Source organism: Maniola jurtina, chromosome 6 (genome assembly GCF_905333055.1).
Source record: "Maniola jurtina chromosome 6, ilManJurt1.1, whole genome shotgun sequence".
NCBI lineage: Eukaryota > Metazoa > Arthropoda > Insecta > Lepidoptera > Nymphalidae > Maniola > Maniola jurtina.
Window position 1 is genome coordinate 4,631,379 of NC_060034.1, and position 20,278 is coordinate 4,651,656.

The following is a 20,278-nucleotide window of genomic DNA, read 5'->3' on the forward strand; positions in this document are numbered from 1 at the left end:
GTATCCCTAGGGCTATGTAGGCGAGAACAACTTTATCCGGATACAAGCCAAAAGCCGTTTGAACGACACTTCTTCGAATAAAACGGTAAAATAGGAAGCAAAAAGTGGCAATATTAGTCGGAAGCATGTCTTATAGAATGTTTGAAATTTTTAACTTGCAAAATCATCTAATTTAGGCTTACAAGTATAGTTAAAGCGTCGGGTGCAATGCCGGCTCCGCAATTTTTGATATGCATAAGTATAAAAATTATTTAGAAATTTAGTGGGAATTTTCTTGAAGTGTAGGTAAAAACACTATCATAACAAGTGTTAATTGTAAATGGTTCATTAGGAGCTACGATGCCACAGACAGATACACTGATACACACGTCAAACTTATAACACCCCTCTTTTTGGGTCGGGTGTTATTAAAATCAGCAACACAACGAAAACCATCGCAAAAAACTAAGTTTCAGTTTCCAATTAAATCGAGATAAAGAGACTCCAGTTATGAACTTGTGAATTTGAATACATTTCAATTGCTAATCTAAACGGGTTCCCTCGGGCGACGGGCGCAGCGCCCTCTAGTTCCAAACTGCCTGGCGGCGATGCTTACCAGTTCCGAGTTTGTTACATTTCATTTTCTGTTATGTTGCAGCTATATTAAGGTTAACGTCGATGCCCAACAACGCCATAAATATAGCGATAATCGACGCGTTAAACTGAGTGGCCACACTTGAACGGTTAACGCCTAACGCTAAACGGCATTGTGAATGCCGTTGTACGTTGATCGTGGCTAAATCTCCGTTTGACGGGAAACGCCGTTGAACATCGCGTTGTTGGCTGTCAATGTGGCCGGGATATTAGGGACAGCCAATCTCTGGTACATAGCGGTTATAGCCCAGGCAGTGGTACAGTTCAAGACAGTTAAGAAGCTTGTAGCAAAACCTCAAGGCTTTATCTGCCCTGCCAGGTGTCAAATGTAGACTACGAGATGACTAGGTAAGCTATAGGGGTCGTCATGGCAGCGTGACAAAGAGTTAAATATTATACTTAATAATCTTAAATCTTTGATTTCACGTATCATCCCACAAATACCTAACATTTGACAGATGTTGATTCAGTATCAAACCGAGAGCTTACTCACTTTACTTCACTCTGCCAGTGGTTACCACGCACCTCCAACATTTCAGAGTTAAATATATGTGCATTTGAAACAATTAAACATCATTAGCTTAAACGGTGAAGGAAAACGTCGTGAGGAAACCTGCATGTTTGAGAACTCTCCATAATGTTTTCAAAAAGGTGTATGAAGTCTATCACTTCGCACTTGGCAAGCGTGGTAGACTATAGCCTAAACCCTTCTCATTCTAAGAGACCCGTGCTCAGTAGTGGGCCGGCCATGGGTTGATGATGATGAAGCTTTGGTAACTGGTGTGCGTAGGTACTATTAGCTGGAAATCTAAAAATTTAAAAGAAAAGTGCTGACTCATTGACTAACTTAACAACAACCAATAGAGGTCCCCTTTATTATAATGCAGACAAATGATGAGGCCACATTTTTCAAAATCCCTACGGGAAAGATTTTGCAGATGTTGTACAGCTACTTTGAATACTTACAACATTCATAAACTTCAGTCTGTAAAATGAATGAAAAAAGAAATATATACCATCTGAGAAAACAGGAATGAACGGAATGTGCATTCAAATTGTTATTGATCGCTGTACTAGTATCGTTTAATATACCTACGCATAGAATATAGTTTTACAAAACTCTCTCGTTTTTATAGTTTCCTCGGGTCCGGAGGCTCGAGCTCTTTTTGAGGAAATTTCGAAATGGGTTATCGAGTCAACCGGGGACCCGAGAGCTGGCAGTTACGTTGGTCAAAGAATCAGTTTGCAAAGGGGTAATGCTGCCAAGCATCTTGGGTACAATGCCTCCTGCGGTGGTCTCAATGAGGTTTTAGATTTAATTTAATTCATTTTAGTTTTTAATGATTTTTAGTTTTAATTTAGATTTAAAATTATTTTATATAAAAAAAACTCTTATGTTGATGTCAATAATAATATAATATGTATTATTGATATCAACAATATAAGAGTTTTTTTTGTAGTAGTGCCCCATTGTAGTTTAACAAAAATTTTATATTACAAGTGTAAATTAAAAATTTATAACATCCCCCGACAAGTGAAGGTTACAGTAATAACTAGAAAAGAGCTGATAACTTTCAAACGGCTGAACCGATTTTCTTGAATTATAGCTAAGAACACTCTCGATCAAGCCACCTTTCAAACAAAAAAAACTAAATTAAAATCGGTTCATTAGTTTAGGAGCTACGATGCCACAGACAGATACACAGATACACACGTCTAACTTATAACCCCCCTCTTTTTTGGTCGGGGGTTAAAAATGTTTTTACACAACTTGACTTCTGACTTGGATGCCACGGGAGCGGACTAAGAGGTACAAATTAGGTGAGAGGTGATGAGGTAGTGTGACCTATTTAATTACGTGATAGCAGTGTAGGCGACCGCACCTTTTTTAAATTGAGGTAGAAAAAAAACTTTATTTTTGCGCAAACTACGGTTAGGGTTCTTAGCAGTCTATGTACTAAAGTATGTAATACCTAGGATATTTACTAAGTATGTAACATCTAGGATACATATCTAGGAACTATGTAATATCTAGGATATTTACTGAGTATGTAACATCTAGGATACACATCTAGGAACTATGTAATATCTAGGATATTTACTGAGTATGTAACATCTAGGATACACATCTAGGAACTATGTAATATCTAGGATATTTTGATCTGTTGATAGTTATCTCTAGCCATTCACTTCCACAAGGACAGTCAAACTGATTTATATTAGTTGTAATGCTGTCACTTTTTGGAAAGAGCAAAATGCGCTTGCCAAAAAGTAAAATTACACTATTAATTACATTACATTATTAATTAGTAATTACATTATAAGTATTAATTTAATTTTGCATTTAAAATTTTTGATCACTAATTAATCATTAATTAATTCAATCTTCATGATCTTCATATTATATTGATAACATTGTGTAAGGTTATTTTTAAAAAGTTGATTTGAGTTGTCAAAAATAATATAAAATTATTAATTTAGCTGATGAAGGTAGTTTGGTAAAATCGATATTTGGCTCATTCGATGTCATACAATCTGTTACTAGGAGGCCAACAAGATTGAACTTGCATAAATACGGGTGTTTTGAAGGTTTTAGTTCAGTCTCCTTCTGAGATTCGGAGCGATATCGCATATTTTCGGTATTTGAGTTGTGAACTGAATAATTAGATGTTGTGATAGCAATCACGCTCTAATTAAATTATTTATTTTGGCATTAGTTTGTTTAGATTAAAACTCTCGGATAACCTTGCACATTAAACTTGTGTTTTTTGTGTTGGTTTTGGAGAGGACATTCCAATAATTCGATAAAAATATTTAATACCTGCTTTTCTGAGTGACGCCTATAATTGATAAATGAAGACTTATGACGAATTCATGACAAGCCATCAATTAATGAGTTCACTTCTTCACTTTTTGTTCTCTCTGTTTATGATTTGTCTTACAAACAAAAATATTTAAAGAAAGGAAATGAAACGTTTGTCAAGTTCTCAAGTTTTGTCTTTAAAGAAAGGTGTGATTATATATTTCATTATGAAGGTATTTCTATTATTAAACTAATAATATTCCTTGTCTCGAAAGACAAAAAAGTTGATAAAATTATTGTACTTCCTAAATAAAGTATAAAACAAAATTTAGTGACGTAATCAGTTTTGCAAGTAAACATGTAATTCTTGCAAGAGCAAAATTAAGCTTTTATTTTTATCACCAAATTAACAGCTTTTAATTAAAAGCTCGAAAAGAACTTTCTTTATTCTAAAGAAACTTTTAGGTGTCGAATAAAAATGCTTATTTTACAACCACGTTTTTTGCAGGTTTTACATTACATGACTAAACTTCAAGCTTTTATTCCACTGAAAATAAAAGTAGGTTTCGAATAATTGTAAGATTTATTTACTGCGATACTGTTTTATCACGAAATGGTTTTGAAGAGTACCTGTAACAAATAAAATAATCTTTATGAGTAAAGTTTCACAGACAGACAGACAGACAGACAAACGAACAGATAGACAGGCAAAGTAGGAAAAAAGGAACCCTTATAGGATTACAAAGGTTCCTTTTTCCCTTTAAGGTACGGAACCCTAGTAAGAATTTTGCTCTAAAAAGTTCAAACATAATATCAATGTCCAGTGTAATACAAAGGGATTTCAGGTGTTTTTCGGCAATTGTCTTGCTTGCCGCCGCCCGAGCTTCGTTTTTATGAGCCGACCACGCTCTGTCCAGGCGTTTTTTTCCTTTTCAAAAGCAACGAGAAGTGGTGAAATCCCATTTTTGACCGCTCTATGTTTTGCACGTTCCAACCTGCGGCGAATTGCTAAAATAAAGATTTTCACGCGTGCAAATTCAACGGTCTGTTCTGTATGTCGGCGGTCTCAAACGAAATTACTTTGTCCGACCAACTATAAATGCATTTCATTCCTATACCTAACCTAGTTAAAATATTTGCACACCAGACAAAATTCAACGGACATACCAAATACTACCTAAATGCAAACGAAAATGGTCTTAGACTGCATAACCTTTCCAGACCTGACAAACCTATTATTAAGTAAGAGTTTTAAAACAGTCTAATAGAAGTACCTAAGTAGTTACTGAGATAAACCTATTTTGGTTAGTGGTCAGAAATACTGTTTGGTACGTTTTAATCCAGTTTTGAGTTAGGTGTCAAATATCTTTGGACCGAGAAAAGCAAATTGGGTTAGGGTTGACAGTGAAAAGCTGCCTTTTTAATTAGCAGCGTCGGTTTTATTTTCAGCTGCCATTGCCTTTTTAATTAAAGGGTTCAAAAATAAAATGTTACCAACAAAAACATCGCTATGTCATAACGATGTTCTTGAAAGATATACCTATCTATTTGCTTATGTATTTAATTTGATCAATTATTTATTAGCTCTCACCGTCGCCTCCTAAGTGACCGAGTTTTTTTACCTATTTTTCTCGAAATGGAAATAGTCCTTTCCAGGAGCTTGAAATTTCTCTACGTGAACAAATCGGAAATGAGGAGATCTGTGGGAGAGCCAGATTAACCGACATTACAAAGCTGAAGTGGCAATGAGCAAGCAATGATAATATTGAAATGAAATCGGAACTACGATTGTATGGAGTAAGTGACGGAGAGAGCCCTGTTAAAAAGCTATATATTTGATCTGTCAAAAATCTTTAATTTGCATGAACTTATAGAGTAGCGTGGTTTACGATCGTATATTTTGCCTGTTCGATACTTTATAATTACTGCAACTGACGCTTGGCTAGCTATATTACTAGGCTACAAAAAATAACACTGCCTGCCATAGTATTCATAGATTATCTTATTTATGTTACATTTTTTCATCGAAATTATTATTTTATCTCTAACTTTTATTTTTCTATTTGCCCATTAATAAGTTTAATAGCTAAGTGCAATCAACGCTTCATATAGACTTAATTGAAAAAAAAAAAGATCTCCTTCTAAAACAATACCACATATCCAGCTTGAAATCGCTTCATCCAAGCTGACTGTAATAGCCTGCGCAGATAAGATTTCCTTTGTGCTCAAAATAAAAGCTATTCGCTCCGAGCTACAATAGAGACCTGCTCTGCTGCCTTCTCTATGCACAATGCCATTCCACGTCTCTCAATTTCGTCGTTGAAACAACGGATTCCAGGCACTTATTGTACGTTAATTCGGATCAGATGCAAGGCCTAGTTAAATTAGTCCAACAATGCTGTGAAATATAAGCCGATAGATCGTACAAGTAGGTTTTCCTGTTGCAAAAGCTTCCCGCGTTTTGTACCAGTAGTTCAACTCTTAATAGGCTTTAGATGCAGTTGAAGAACTGGGACTAAAAGTTTCACTAGTTCAACCCTCAGTAATAAATTTTAGTCCCACTTGCTCGTAAAGTACTACTTTACAGAAGAAATGATTATATTACAAAGAATATAATATAATAGAATATTCCTCGGCTGGTAATCGCTTTATTTCAGGCCTGGACTGTAATATACCTACAATTACAAGCCTCTCTAGCTCTACAAGATTCATTTTTTCATAATGGCAACTATGTTTCAACCATCTCGTCAAAAGTCGAAACAATTAACTCTGTATATCGCAACAACAACAGAATAATAAAGTTGCCCTATTTACTTCATCAGAATATAGAATCCCACCAAAAACATTTCATGTAAAAATGTAGCCAAGACTCACAAGTTCATAATGTTTTCACTGTTAAAAAGTTATGAGATCTCTAGTAGAGCCAAGCCCCTAGCTGAGCTTAGATTTGTGCTGGTCATGGGACCTATCCCAAGTCCAAAGTAATATAGCTCTTAAATGTTCTTGACTGTATCAAATTTATAACAATAAATAACAAATCACTCTACTTACAAGCTCTGATTCTACAAACCCTACATCTTGGTAAAAAAAGAACGGCTTGGCCGTTTAATGTTCGTAAAACTATTACATGACAACATATTTTAAGGCCTTAAGGAATAGTTTTAGTCGCAGAAGCAATTCCGGGCTTAGATGTCATTTCAGATAAAAAATCCACGAACTGTAAACGGCCAAGCCGTACTTTTTTTACCAAGATATAGGGCTTGTAGAATCAGAGCTTGTAAGTAGAGTGATTTGTTATTTATTGTTATAAATTTGATACAGTCAAGAACATTTAAGAGCTATATTACTTTGGACTTGGGATAGGTCCCATGGCCAGCACAAATCTAAGCTCAGTTAGGGGCTTGGCTCTACTAGAGATCTCATAACTTTTTAACAGTGAAAACATTATGAACTTGTGAGTCTTGGCTACATTTTTACATGAAATGTTTTTGGTGGGATTTCATTTCTTTTTGGCAGGTGCCCTAGATTTTTTTGGATCTATTTTTTGTAGGTACATCATCATGGCCCACTCTCTATCGTTACCTCTTTTTTTAAAAGCTTTTATTCAACTTGCAATGTACTCGTATGTAAATATGTTTGTTCGGGTGGAATCTTGCAACTCAATTTTGAAGCAGATATACCAAATTTCAGTCTTTTAGGACTTCAGGAAACACAGATACTTGGTACGTTTGATAAATCTGCCACGGACATCTTATCCTGAAAACTTTAGAATTCGAGTAACAGATTTTACAGATATGCATCTCATATACAAGGGGATGAAGGGGGACCCGATTTCTTAATTTATCTGTTGTTCATAATTGTTGAAATTCCTACTTAATGCCAAATTTCAGTCTTCTAGAACTTCAGAAAGTACCCTAGAATTTGTGACTAGAGGTTTTGAATGTCGATAAATCTGAAACTATAAAAGCTAGACAATTGATACTCAGTGTGTTTAATGAATCTACCAAGGACATCTTATCCTGAAAATATCAGCATTCTAGCGATAGAATTTACAGATTTGCTTCCCCCATACAGAGGCGTAGAGAGGTGAAATTTCCAATTTCTTAATTTTCCTGTAGTTTGTATGCAATTTCTAGTCTACATACCAAATTTCAGTCTTCTAGGACTTCGGGAAGTGCCCTAGAATTACAGACTAGAAGTTTGACTGTCAATAAATCTGAAACTATAAAAGCTAGACAATTGATACTCAGTGCGTTTAATAAGTCTGCCAAGGACATCTTATCCTGAAAATATCAGCATTCTAGCGACAGAATTTACAGATTTGCTTTTCTCATAAGAGGCGTAGAGGGGGGGAATTTCCAAAGTCTTAATTTTCCTGTAGTTTGTATGCAATTTCTAGTCTAAATACCAAATTTCAGTTTTCTAGGACTTCGGGAAGTGCCCTAGAATTACAGACTAGAAGTTTGACTGTCAATAAATCTGAAACTATAAAAGCTAGACAATTGATACTCAGTGCGTTTAATAAGTCTGCCAAGGACATCTTATCCTGAAAATATCAGCATTCTAGCGACAGAATTTACAGATTTGCTTTTCTCATAAGAGGCGTAGAGGGGGGGAATTTCCAAAGTCTTAATTTTCCTGTAGTTTGTATGCAATTTCTAGTCTAAATACTAAATTTCAGTCTTCTAGGACTTCGGGAAGTGCCCTAGAATTACAGACTAGAAGTTTGACTGTCAATAAATCTGAAACTATAAAAGCTAGACAATTGATACTCAGTGCGTTTAATAAGTCTGCCAAGGACATCTTATCCTGAAAATATCAGCATTCTAGCAACAGAATTTACAGATTTGCTTTTCTCATAAGAGGCGTAGAGGGGGGGAATTTCCAAAGTCTTAATTTTCCTGTAGTTTGTATGCAATTTCTAGTCTACATACCAAATTTCAGCCTTCTAGGACTTCGGGAAGTACTCTAGAATTACAGACTTTGAATTGTGATGATCATCAGTGAGGGACGAAAACGGCGTATTTTAGGTATCAATAAATCTGTAACCATAAAAGCTAGATATTTGATATTTGGTATATTTGGTAAATTGGCTGAGGACACCTTATACTGAAAATTTCAGCTTTCTAGCGTCATCCAGACCGAAGTTATGACGGGTCGAAAATACGGCGAAACACTTCGAGAAAAAGGTACGTAGCGCCCCGGCCGCCGCGTTTGGCTCGTCTTGGCGGGGGCACTGCCGTGCCCCCTGATAGTGTATGCGAGTTTTTGTGAAAGTGGGTCGCAATTAGTAACACAATATCTAGGGGTTGGAGTGCTGCTCCCTTCGCGCTCATAGATATCGCGATTTTACATAAATAAGCGTACTTTGATTACTAGCTAAAATATATAGTTTTTTATTTAATCATAATGAATAGATTATACCCTGGATTAACACATAGGCTACTTTTTATCCCGGAAAATCAATGAGTTCCCACGGGATTTAAAAAAAACCTATATCCACACGAACGAAGTCGCGGGCATCAGCTAGTCTATTGTATTTATTGTATAGTAAGGATGAGTTCTGATGTAATAAAGTTTTAAAGTACCAAGTAACAACGGCTTAAGTACTTCTAGTAGTACGAGATAATATGCATCATTGATTTTATACACACATACCTACTTGGCTACTTCCCCTAAGAATTGATCTTTGTTAAGGAAAACTACGAAATGAAGCCATCTTCAAGTTTATATATCAAAACAACAAAGTTTTATTCACTTCATCAGAATATAGAATAGTTGCATGAGTTTTTGTGAAAGTGGGTCGCAATTAGTAACAAAACCTCTAGGGGTCGCAACGCTGCTCCTTTCACGCTCATAAATCTCGACGACCGCCGCCCCCAGCTCGCACGTGATTTTACATAATGCTTAAAACTATGTATACAGGCATTTAGTACTGTTTTTTTATTCAGCTACAAGTAAGCCCTTGACTGCTATATCACCTGGTGGTAAGTGATGGTGCAGTCGAGGATGGAAGCGGGCTAACTGGAAGGGGTATAGCAGTTTTTATTAAACCCATACTCCTTTGGTTTCTACTCGGCATCGTAACGAAACGCTAAATCGCTTGGCGGTACGGCTTTGCCGGTACGGTGGTAACTAGCCACGGCCGAAGCCTCCCACCCATGACTGCGATTTCACTTAGTGGTTAGCGGTGATGCAGTCTAAGATGAAATTAGGCTTACTTGGAAAGAGAAGGTGACTGGCAATTTTATTGAACTCATACCCCAAAACTAGTGCATCCCAATCAGGGATACTACCTACCCATAGGTAACGAACGGATAGACAATCATAATTTTTATATAAAAGAAGATAAAAAGCTTTATCCTCCAAATCCCCTTTAGGAGTTCAATTTTAAATTCACCTAAGTTTTGAATTCCGAATAGAACTTTAACGGCAAACGAAGCATTACCGATCTTAGGTGGAGAACTTTGTTTTACCGGCGAAGAATTAATATTCATTAAAAAAATCCCTCTCAGCGTCATTCTGTTGAACTTCGTAATCAGGCGGTGTCAAGTTTGAAAAGGGGAGAGACTTAGTGACTTGCCAAATGGATTTTTTCCGCCTTTGTAATTTTAGCGACTTTCGATGAGAAAATTTGCAATTTTTGTTCTCTTTCGCACTTTGACTTTTACAGCAAGTTTGGCTTTCAATAGACGATAGGTTCTGCGTTAGGCACCAGTATTTATACTACCTACAATTGAAATTATAAAACGTTAGCTAATGCCTGCGAATTCGTCTACGTGAATTTAGGTTTTTAAAAATCCTGTGGGAACACTTTGATTTTCCGGGATTAAAAGTAGTCTATGTCGCTTTCCAAGTTAACTACATATATCCATCCAAAAAATCACGTCAATCCATTGCTCCGTTGTGACGTGATTGAAGGACAAACTAATAAACCAACAAACAAACACACTTTCGCATTTACAATATGGGTAGTGCAAGTTTTGTAGATTCCTCGTGAAAGTTAGGTAGTAAGAAAATGTAAGATAAGTAGGGATTCATGTTTTATTCAATTCACTGTGGGCGGCGCCGGCGTTGGCAACATATTCTGCATGAAATAGCGTTGTTTTTGATTTGTTCTAGCTATAATTCATAAGGGATGCTGGCTTGTTCAGCAAGCCACTGTTTAGCAATCATACAGACGGGTGCGAATTCATTCGCGGGTTAATCGCACAACACACTACAAAAAGAAGCTTAGACTATGCTTACAAAGAACCCGATTCGACGTTTCTAGGGTCCCAAGGGTGCCACGGAACCCTATTCTAAGCCTCCGCTGTTCATCCGTTTGTCTATCAGCAGGCCGGCAGGCAGGTCTTATGAACCGTAAAAGTAAAGTATTCTTTATTGTACATCAACAAGACATAGTAATATATAAATAACATTATAGATTTATGTACAAAAGGCGGCCTTATCGCTAAAATAGCGATAAAGCCGTAATAGGTAGAGTTGAAATTTTCACCGATTTTTTTTAAGTTATCACCATAAGGAATGTTTAATAAGTCTTCTTTGTGACACAGTTAAAACCATGAAGGTTTACCTGTGTGTCGTTTCGTTGCCATTATGACAAAATTAATAAAGATTTCAAAATGGCCGCCATGCAAATGAAATTTAAAAGTACATAGTGTTATATATTTTATACGATGTATGGGACCCTTTATGTGCAAGTCCGACTCACACATGACCGGTGGTTAGTGATAGCATGGCGTGCCTCAGGTTGAGGCATATTGAGGCAGAATTACTTGAACTGCTACGATTTGAGGCTGCAGCTGCGTCTGTCTTGCAAATTAATATTAATATTATTGTAAATTGAACAATTGAAAAGAGCAACCGCCGAGTTTCTTGCTGGTTCTTCTCGGTAGAAACAGCATTCCGAACCAGTGGTAAATTATTTGACGATTCAAAAGCACTTGTAAAAGTTTATTTGAATAAAAATCTATTCTATTCTATTCTAATTGCACTCGATCCGAGAAACTCTTAGTTTTTCGGGCCAACACTGAATTCCCACAAATTGATTCTAGCTACTTTTGTACGCAAGTTTATAACCCAATTGTATGATTACTAAACTGTGGTATACTGGTATAGCGCTACTGTAGGATATATTATTGCATCACATAAACATAAAACTCGTGTTGCTAGGTTTTACGTATAATAACTAACACTGTTATTATTTTAGAGTATACACGTTCGAAGGTCAAGCTGATCTATTGTAATTGTAAAAAAGCTATATCACACTAATATTATAAAGGCGAAAGTTTGTGTGTATGTGTGTGTGTGCGTGTGTGCGTGTGTGTGTGTGTATACGTTTGTTACTCCTTCACGCAAAAACTACTGGACGGATTTGGCTGGGAATGAAGATAGATAATATCCTGGATTAGCACATAGGCTACTTTTTATCCCGAAAAATCAAAGATTTCCCACGGGATTTTGAAAAACCTAAATTCACGCGGGCAAAGTCGCGGGCATCGGCTAGTTGTAACATAAATGCAGCTGATTTTGATTGTTTGTTCTAAGTTTGAATAAGCGAATACCCAGACAGTGACTTCGTTTTACACTATTTCTAAAACAAAAGATAAAATAAGTACATGATATCTATTATTATTAGAATTATCATTAATTATGTTGTACCTGCTTGAAAAACATCAGATGCCTTTAGAATTTCTTACGTGCAGGAATCCAAATAATAACTTATTGAATTTAATTCCACGTTCACAGTTCTCAAAGAGCCAAGACACGCATTAGAAAAAGTAATCTCAGACTAAAGGCTGATATAAACACAACGCGGAACGAAAACTCACGGCTGGACGTGTTTACTGTACTCTATTAGGTAAATACATATTTTCACATTCGAAACATTCGAAATTCAATTCAAAACATAGGCGTTCGTTTGTGATTGATTGGTCTTTCAAAATGGTTGACTTTTTGTCTTTGTCATTTGTATGAGATTACGTAACAGAGAGAGCCCTGTATTAACTTCTCTCCGTGGATAGAGTTAAACAAGATTTTAATCAAGTACGTCACACAAATATTCTAAGATACACTCAACTACGTTTCATTCCGACACCGGATCATCCTCAGGACGTAGACTCCACAATGCACAGTTGCAATTTGTTGCGTTGTGTCTTGGTGGTGCGTATTGCTTGCTACATGTTGCACCATACAAATTTGTTTAATTTTTTAGATTATACCGGACTAATGTTGTTGTACCTTTCGTATCAATGGACATCGGCAAATCTTCTTAAAATTTTAAAAAAAAAACTGCTTATAATTTCTAAAAGCCACATTGCGCATAGACACGCCGTTACGCGTTTAGTGTGTTTCAAGCTTAAATGATAATACGAGGAGGCAGATAAAACAATTTTGCGATTCAGAATGTGTTTTTTCTGCGCGAACTTAGCAGTTCTTATGAATTTTGGAATGTGATCGCATGTGGGCGCCGATGGAATATGTATGAAGTTCGACAAGTCTCAGAGATTTTAACGATTCCACTGCGATCAAAAATACATATAGGAATGTCTTTGTGTCGATGCGCTCAATTTTTTCTACATTATATTTTATCTTTATTTCATGTCAATGGTTTCTTTGTAGAAACAAGAGGAGAAGAGAAAATTAACATTTGTGCCATGCTTCTGTAATTGTTTGTATTATATAAGGAATTTTACCGACAGAAGAAAATGGAAACAGATGATCCGTTCGAGGCAAGGATCTTGCTAGGACCACGGTCTTACTGAAGAGACGTTCAATAACGACCAGAGAGAAAGAGGAAACGAAATTGATGCGAATCATTCCATACAACTACACTGACCCGACAACGCCTACAAGTGAGGTATAATTCAAGTGCAAAACCATCATCGAAAAAAAATACTCGAAGCCTTAGGTCGAAACGTACAAAAGGCTGGTCAAAAATGGGATTTCATCGCTTCTCACTTGAAAAAAAGAGAAGAGAGCGCTTGAACAGAGCGGCTGGCTCATAAAAGTGTAGCGGGCGGTGGCGAGCATGCTAAATGCCTGAAAATCCGAAAAACACCAGCGCCCTTTAGATTCCCCTAGGCATTGAGATGTTTTAAAGTGAATTCGCCGCAAACATTTGTGAAAAACCTCTTTTTAATTATTAGTCTAGCTGAGTTTTATTCAAAAAATATATGCCAAAGTAATGATTGATCATCGTAAAGTTTTGTTTAAATTATACCGGATCCACGATTAATAAAACCAAGAGAAACTGTGACTGTTATATTTAACCGATCTGTTACCAAATTGGTCTTATGCAACTTGATTTGTGACATAATAGTTTATGAGAAAGGTTCCAGCCGGTTTGGTCAATAGGTAAATATTTAGCGTTTCGGGAACTGGTTCTTATCTTTCAAGTTATAGTAGATAATATTCAAACCAAAGTGGCTAATAAACTTAAATGATAATATTATGTCAATGCAAAATAACTCTTCCAACTTAAAAGAGAAGAGGCAATTTCTATTGACTCATTAATAACCCGTTATTAAGCCTGTAGGATCTCAGTTCTCGTTTAACTTCGCGTAGTGTATCAAATGTTCTCCGAATACACCCTAATTACGGGAATATTGAAATTCAAAACACGTTTTATCAAGTCGGAGCGGATTTGTTTGGGCTTATTCCTGCATTTAATGAACTTTAGCTATGATAAATCATATTACGAGATGTTTGAATCAACCAAATCATATTCGAGAAACTCGAATAGTATTCAGAGCGTTTGAATAAGGCGTTAAATAAGGAAATATTGAGTATACTGGTATTATATTTATTACAAGCAGAATATTCTCGGATCTGCTTACCGACATTGACATACCTGAGATTTTACAGTATAAATTGCAATTTTTGCAAATTAGGCTATACTTATTATACAACGTTTATTTATGTACTGAAGCGTGCTGCCTAGCCAATAAGGCAACTACTGAGCTGATTTTGATGGATAAGGTTTCAATTATAATCTGTAACGCTGATTCATTCGAGTGGGATCTCAAATGAAAGCGGAGAAAATTCTGACAGTATTAAAATATACCAAGCGATAGAAAAGTGATTTAACTAAGTATATTTCAGCGTTTTATTAGAGAATCGCAGTCGAGTTTTAGATTTGGACTTTTACTATACGATTGAGAACGATTTCGAGAATTTTTCAGAGAAAGTTCCAGATTAAAAAGCTTCGTTTTTACCCACCGCACATATTTGCGCGTCACACAAATCCGTGATAAATAGATATCCGGCATAGCATAGCGAAGATTGCCGCGCTCCCCTTGTTTATACAGTCGGCTTTTGTCGCGCTGCTTAGGATGCGGATCAAAATGTTTGCGGACCGAGAATATGCGCATTATTATGAGATCCCACATTATAAAATATCTAGAGAAAATTCTCTTCTTCATTGGTGAAGGATATCTATAGATATAAAAAAATAATAAACCGAAAGGGTGACTTATAAAAGTACAGCACAGTCCAGAAACTTCAAATTTTTATACAACGAAGTCTATACTTACTAGAACATTTTTTTTTGTGAAGTCCGCCAATCCGCACTTAGCCAGTTTCTTAACCCCCGACCAAAAAAGAGGGGTGTTATAAGTTTGACGTGTGTATCTGTGTATCTATTTGTGGCATCGTAGCTCCTAAACTAATGAACCGATTTTAATTTAGTTTTTTTTTGTTTGAAAGGTGGCTTGATCGAGAGTTTTCTTAGCTATAATCCAAGAAAATCGGTTCTGCCGTTTGAAAGTTATCAGCTCTTTTCTAGTGACTGTAACCTTCACTTGTCGGGGGTGTTATAAATTTTTAATTTACACTTGTTATTCTGAGAGGAGACCCGTGCTGTGTAGTAACTACATAGTTGAGCAGACAATGGGTTGATAATGGCGATGATGATCTTTGAAGTTGGGGTCCTAAGATGCTAATATACAAATTGTTTTTTCGTACAACCACTAGAAAATAACATTACTTTCTGTAATATCTAGATCCTCATAGATTTAATAATTCTACATACTTTTGCCGTCGAAATTGGTCCAGTTTTTATCCTTCAGGGACAGAGAAATCATATAGACATTGACTGATGAGAAAAGCCTTTGCTCTATTTGCGGAGAAGGGTTTTCAGCTACTACACTACCTTAGAAGGCTTCACGTATGCCAGAATTTCCCTTGAGATATCAATTAAGCGCATATCTCAGAGGCGCCTGCTTAGAATTCGTTCCCAAAGACCTTTGTTTTAAGTCAACGTCCTCTGACGATTTATTCACGGGCCAAGACTTTTGTTTACCATGTTATCGAATAATTTAAACCTATTACAATTATCAATATATTACGTTCAGAAGTGCCATATTATTTCATTAAAATTGGAAGTAGGTACATTTATGTCGTGAAAAAGCACTAAATAGATAAACAGATGGATACTTTTTCACATTTATTCAATCAGAAGATAATAATATGGTAAAAACTTGTAGATCAACGAAAGCGTTGAGGCCGCTATTGGTACTTACAAAAACTAGGGAAATAATTTAACTGTCAATCTTCTTGGTCGTTGCAGTCAGCGATTTGGTCTACCACATTCGTTTCAACCAAGTATCAAATAATTTGATATCTCAATTAAGGAAATAATCACCCTCGCCGTGCGTGGAATTTTCATGTGAAAGTGGGTGGGAATTAAAAAAAATCGTAAAAGTGCACAGTTCCCCAACAATCATAAATCGCGTCAACCACTGCCGCCAACGCGCGTACGTGACTGTTCATAATGCTCGAAACTATACCAGATTTATTGCGCTGAGCGTACATTCCATCTATATTTTTATACCTACTTTGTATGTATGTTGCGGAAGTCCGCAGTATGCGCAAAGTCCAGGCAGGGTCAACTTTTCTCCACGAGTTAAGAGTTGCGTCATAATATATCCTTACTTTTAGGGTACCATACTCAAAGGGTGCAAATGGGACCCTATTAAATTAATTGGGGTTTTTGTTATAAAATTAACAAAAATCCAAAACAGAGGCGGGGTTCAAAACGCTTTGTCCAAACGATCTTTGTAAAATACACTAAATACTAGTATAGTAATTACCTCAAATATAAAGTATGAGTGACATTGTAAAGTGGTGATGATAAAACAAATACCCGGCTGAGTTTGTTGTGGGCTTTTCGCAGACTTGGGCGCGTTTGGAACCTTCGTAGCTTTAGTTTTAAGTTAACGTAATTAATTACCACCATTATATCATTGTTTGACAATCAGAAAGTATACCCAATTTGAATAAATGACTTTGACTTTGAATATCCTAAGTCATCAATCACTTGATCAGCGTGGTATACTACGGGCGAGCCTTTCTCATTCTTAGAGGAGCCGTACTCAGCATAGAGGTGGTGATGTGTTGATATTGATGATGATGATGATGATGATGAATGTCCTGAGACAAAGAAGACCACAATTGTATCGCTAATCATCGTTTCCAAATGTTTTGTGTTATTATTTGAAACAATCTAAATTCAATAATGAAGTGGAAACGATAATAATAATCAGGAATTATTTCGGCTAAGAATTGGTTCATAAAACTTAAGATAAACAAACTAAAATAACCGCTCTACATCTAGAGATAATAATATAACGCTTCATTAGTCCTTAAAAGAGTCAGTTGAACCGTAAAATTGGACTAGGCACTTGTAGGCGTCGATTCAGTAATAAATAACGATTTCCACTCCAAATACTACGGAAGCAAAAAACTTTCCAACCTTGGCGAAGACTTCGAATACCTACAGCTTAGACGAAACGTAGCAATTACTGATCTTGGCAGAGAGTAAAGTTTGTTTTACAGGCAACGAATTAATATTCATTAAAAAATCTTTCCCGGCATCATTCTGTTGAAACTTTGTAATCAGCTCGTGTCGGGGCTTAGAAGGGGAGGGGCCCGACAACGGATTTCGGATTTGATGACTTAACGGATTTTCGTTTTGTTAATAGCAAATGAGTGCCCTGATGACCCAGTCTGATTAAAGGCAACTTCTTTAACACAACGGTTTGATTAGTCACGCAAAATGTTTATGAAATTCCAAATTTAGCTATATAAGTATAAGTTAAAAACCAAATTGCCTGTATGCGTCGTGTTATTTCAAAAAAATTGGTCGACTACACTCGCCATTGTGAACATTATAGGGAACACTCATACAGGTTTCCGTGAGATATGGTAAAACTTGTCATCAAGAAAAAAGGACGAACATTTTATTCATTAGATACAACCGCTAACGGATTGAAGGGTTCAGACATCAGCGGCCGGATTCGTAAACAGTACATAAAGATCCGGCGATGTTAAGATTTTTCTGAATTAAGCCATGAAAGGACATCCCGACCCGTCCCTTGTGAATTTACCTACTCGCCTGCCCGGATGCCCGGGGCCCGCCCGAATTGTTTCGTAATTTCTGTGAAACAAATCCGCCCTGTTCCGAATTACTTTACAAATATTTTCATTCAAATATGTAGGTAGGTATTCCTTCTTTCTCCATGTTTTTCGCTGGCTTTTCGATGCGGCTTGGCTCGCGTAAGAGGTGTTTTAAGATCACAAGCCATAACTATAGGTTCATGCATTATATAATGGTTTAGGGATAAGTTGTGAGAAATGCTGAAATACAATCATTATTTGTATTGAAGAGTTTTTACGAGTTAGGGATAGATTTGTCCACAAAATAAATAAACCCTATTATTATAGTAATTAAAACAGGCAAACGTCAACTTTTTATACAGGACCATAATAAAACACTAGCTTAAAAAATAAAGCCGTCGCAATGTAATTAAACCGGCCGCTCTTCACTGTCCGCCCCAACCTAATTTGCTGCTTTTAGCCATGTGACACCTAATTTAGAGTTGAAATATTACTAAAAAACCTTTATTAAGCAAAGCTTTTAGTTGTTGGGGATGACTTTTTTTAATAGCGTACCTAGTTTTTTAAAGACTAAAGTTTAATTTTCTAATGAACGACGATAATGATGATGATATTCGCGGTATACACAAGTGTAAATTAAAAATGTATAACACCCCCGACAAGTGAAAGCTACAGAGCTGCAGAGAAAAGAGCTGATAACTTTCAAACGGCTGAACCAATTTACTTGGATTATAGCTAAGAGCACTCTCGATCAAGCCACCTTTCAAACAAAAAAAAACTAAATTAAAATCGGTTCATTAGTTTAGGAGCTACGATGCCACAGACAGATACACAGATACACGCGTCAAACTTATAACTTTTTGGGTCGGGGGTTTAAAGGATAAGTAAAGCCGGACTTCGTCTGCGATGGCGTTTGCTGGCGCGCGTGCTGTGCTTGTTTGGAGTGTTTTTTTTTTTGTTAAGAGTGGCTGGTTTTCGTGTTAGTTGGTGTTTTTTGGTGGTGGAACTGACTGGGAAGCGCTCTAAAGGGGCGCCGCGCGTATGTCGGCGGGCGCCGGCGCAGACGGAGTCCATACTTGTATAAATTCAATAACTTGAAAATATCACAAACTTGACATTGGCTAATCAGAGTTAAGCCAGATTTAAAGAGAAAAAAAAAGTAAAGCAAGATTTGTTCATTTGCCGACTTGTAACATTTTAACTGAACTTATATTTCCTCATCTTCTTTTGTTATTTGCCTTTAGGTAAAAGGACCCCTTCAGATTAGCGATTGCAACGTATTCAACTTTGTAAGTTCATAACTGAACGCGTACCTAGTTTTAATTGGGAGCGGAAACTTGGTTGAGAATAACTTCGTTTCCGAGCCGCTGATTTTGCTTGCTTTATGAAACTTCTCCTGGTTCTTAATCGAAAGTAATCATTTCTATTAGAACTCATATTCAGCAAATAAATTATAATGTAGTCAACTCGTGGTCGTAATTCGCGTGGGTTTTTTGATTTTTAGGGTTCCGTACCTCAAAAGGAAAAACGGAACTCTTATAGGATCACTTTGTTGTCTGTCTGTCTGTCAAGAAACCTATAGGGTAGGTACTTCCCGTTGATCTAGAATCATGAAATTTAGCAGGTAGGTAGGTCTTATAGCACAAATACAGGAATAAATCTGAAAACCCCAAATTTGTGGTTACATATTAAAAAAAATTAAAATGTGTTTTAATTTTCAAAGTAAGATAACTATACCAAGTGGGGTATCATACGAAAGGGCTTTACCTGTACATTCTAAAACTGATTTTTACATTCAAAAATAATTGTTCGTAAAAAAAATACCTGAGTACGGAACTCTCGGTGTGCTAGTCTGACTCGCACTTGGCCGGTTTTTTTGAATGATTGTGACATCAAAATAATAACACATATAAAGTCCGCTTTACAGTACAAAAGTAGATACATTTCCTGTGACCTGATTTCGTATATTGGTGGTATTGATTTGTCATCATATTGAGAACATTCAGCCGCTATTGAGCCTAGGCCTCAACCGATCAAAATGACAGCGAATTTCTCTGATAATGAGCACCTAATCTGGCGTAGTTAACTAGGCTTTAGCCTTTAAATTATGCGTGATAGGGTATTTGCCATGTGCGATTAATGAGTAGTGCATATTAGAGTGAATGTATGAAACTTTGAGTACTTGGTAGTTTCAGTAGTTGATAAAATTAGTCTGTGAAGGAAGAAAGTTACACTGCACTCATGGTACAAGTTGACATACCTCGAAAACTTTGATGATTTTTGTAAGTGCCTAACGATAGAAAGGTCTAAAGTCGCATATTAAAATAATACTTAATACCTACATCTACTCGTACAATGATGTTGATGAAGGTATATTTAATTAAAGATACAAGTTAAGTTAAAAATTTATAGTACCCCCGACAAGTGAAGGTTACAGAAATA

At 36.4% G+C, this 20,278-nt stretch overlaps 1 protein-coding gene and 1 long non-coding RNA gene across 2 annotated transcripts in view; both read right to left on the reverse strand.

Annotated features, from left to right (window-relative positions):
- The window catches only part of LOC123866189 (protein O-mannosyl-transferase Tmtc3), a 236,318-nt gene that overhangs the window by 87,889 nt on the left and 128,151 nt on the right, over positions 1-20,278 (reverse strand). The window lies entirely within an intron of this gene.
- LOC123866199 lies at positions 1,034-16,676 on the reverse strand. The gene is made up of 3 exons (XR_006796155.1): positions 16,554-16,676; positions 3,166-3,168; positions 1,034-1,047 (listed from the first exon to the last, which is right to left on the reverse strand). It is a non-coding gene; the product is annotated as an uncharacterized LOC123866199 (long non-coding RNA).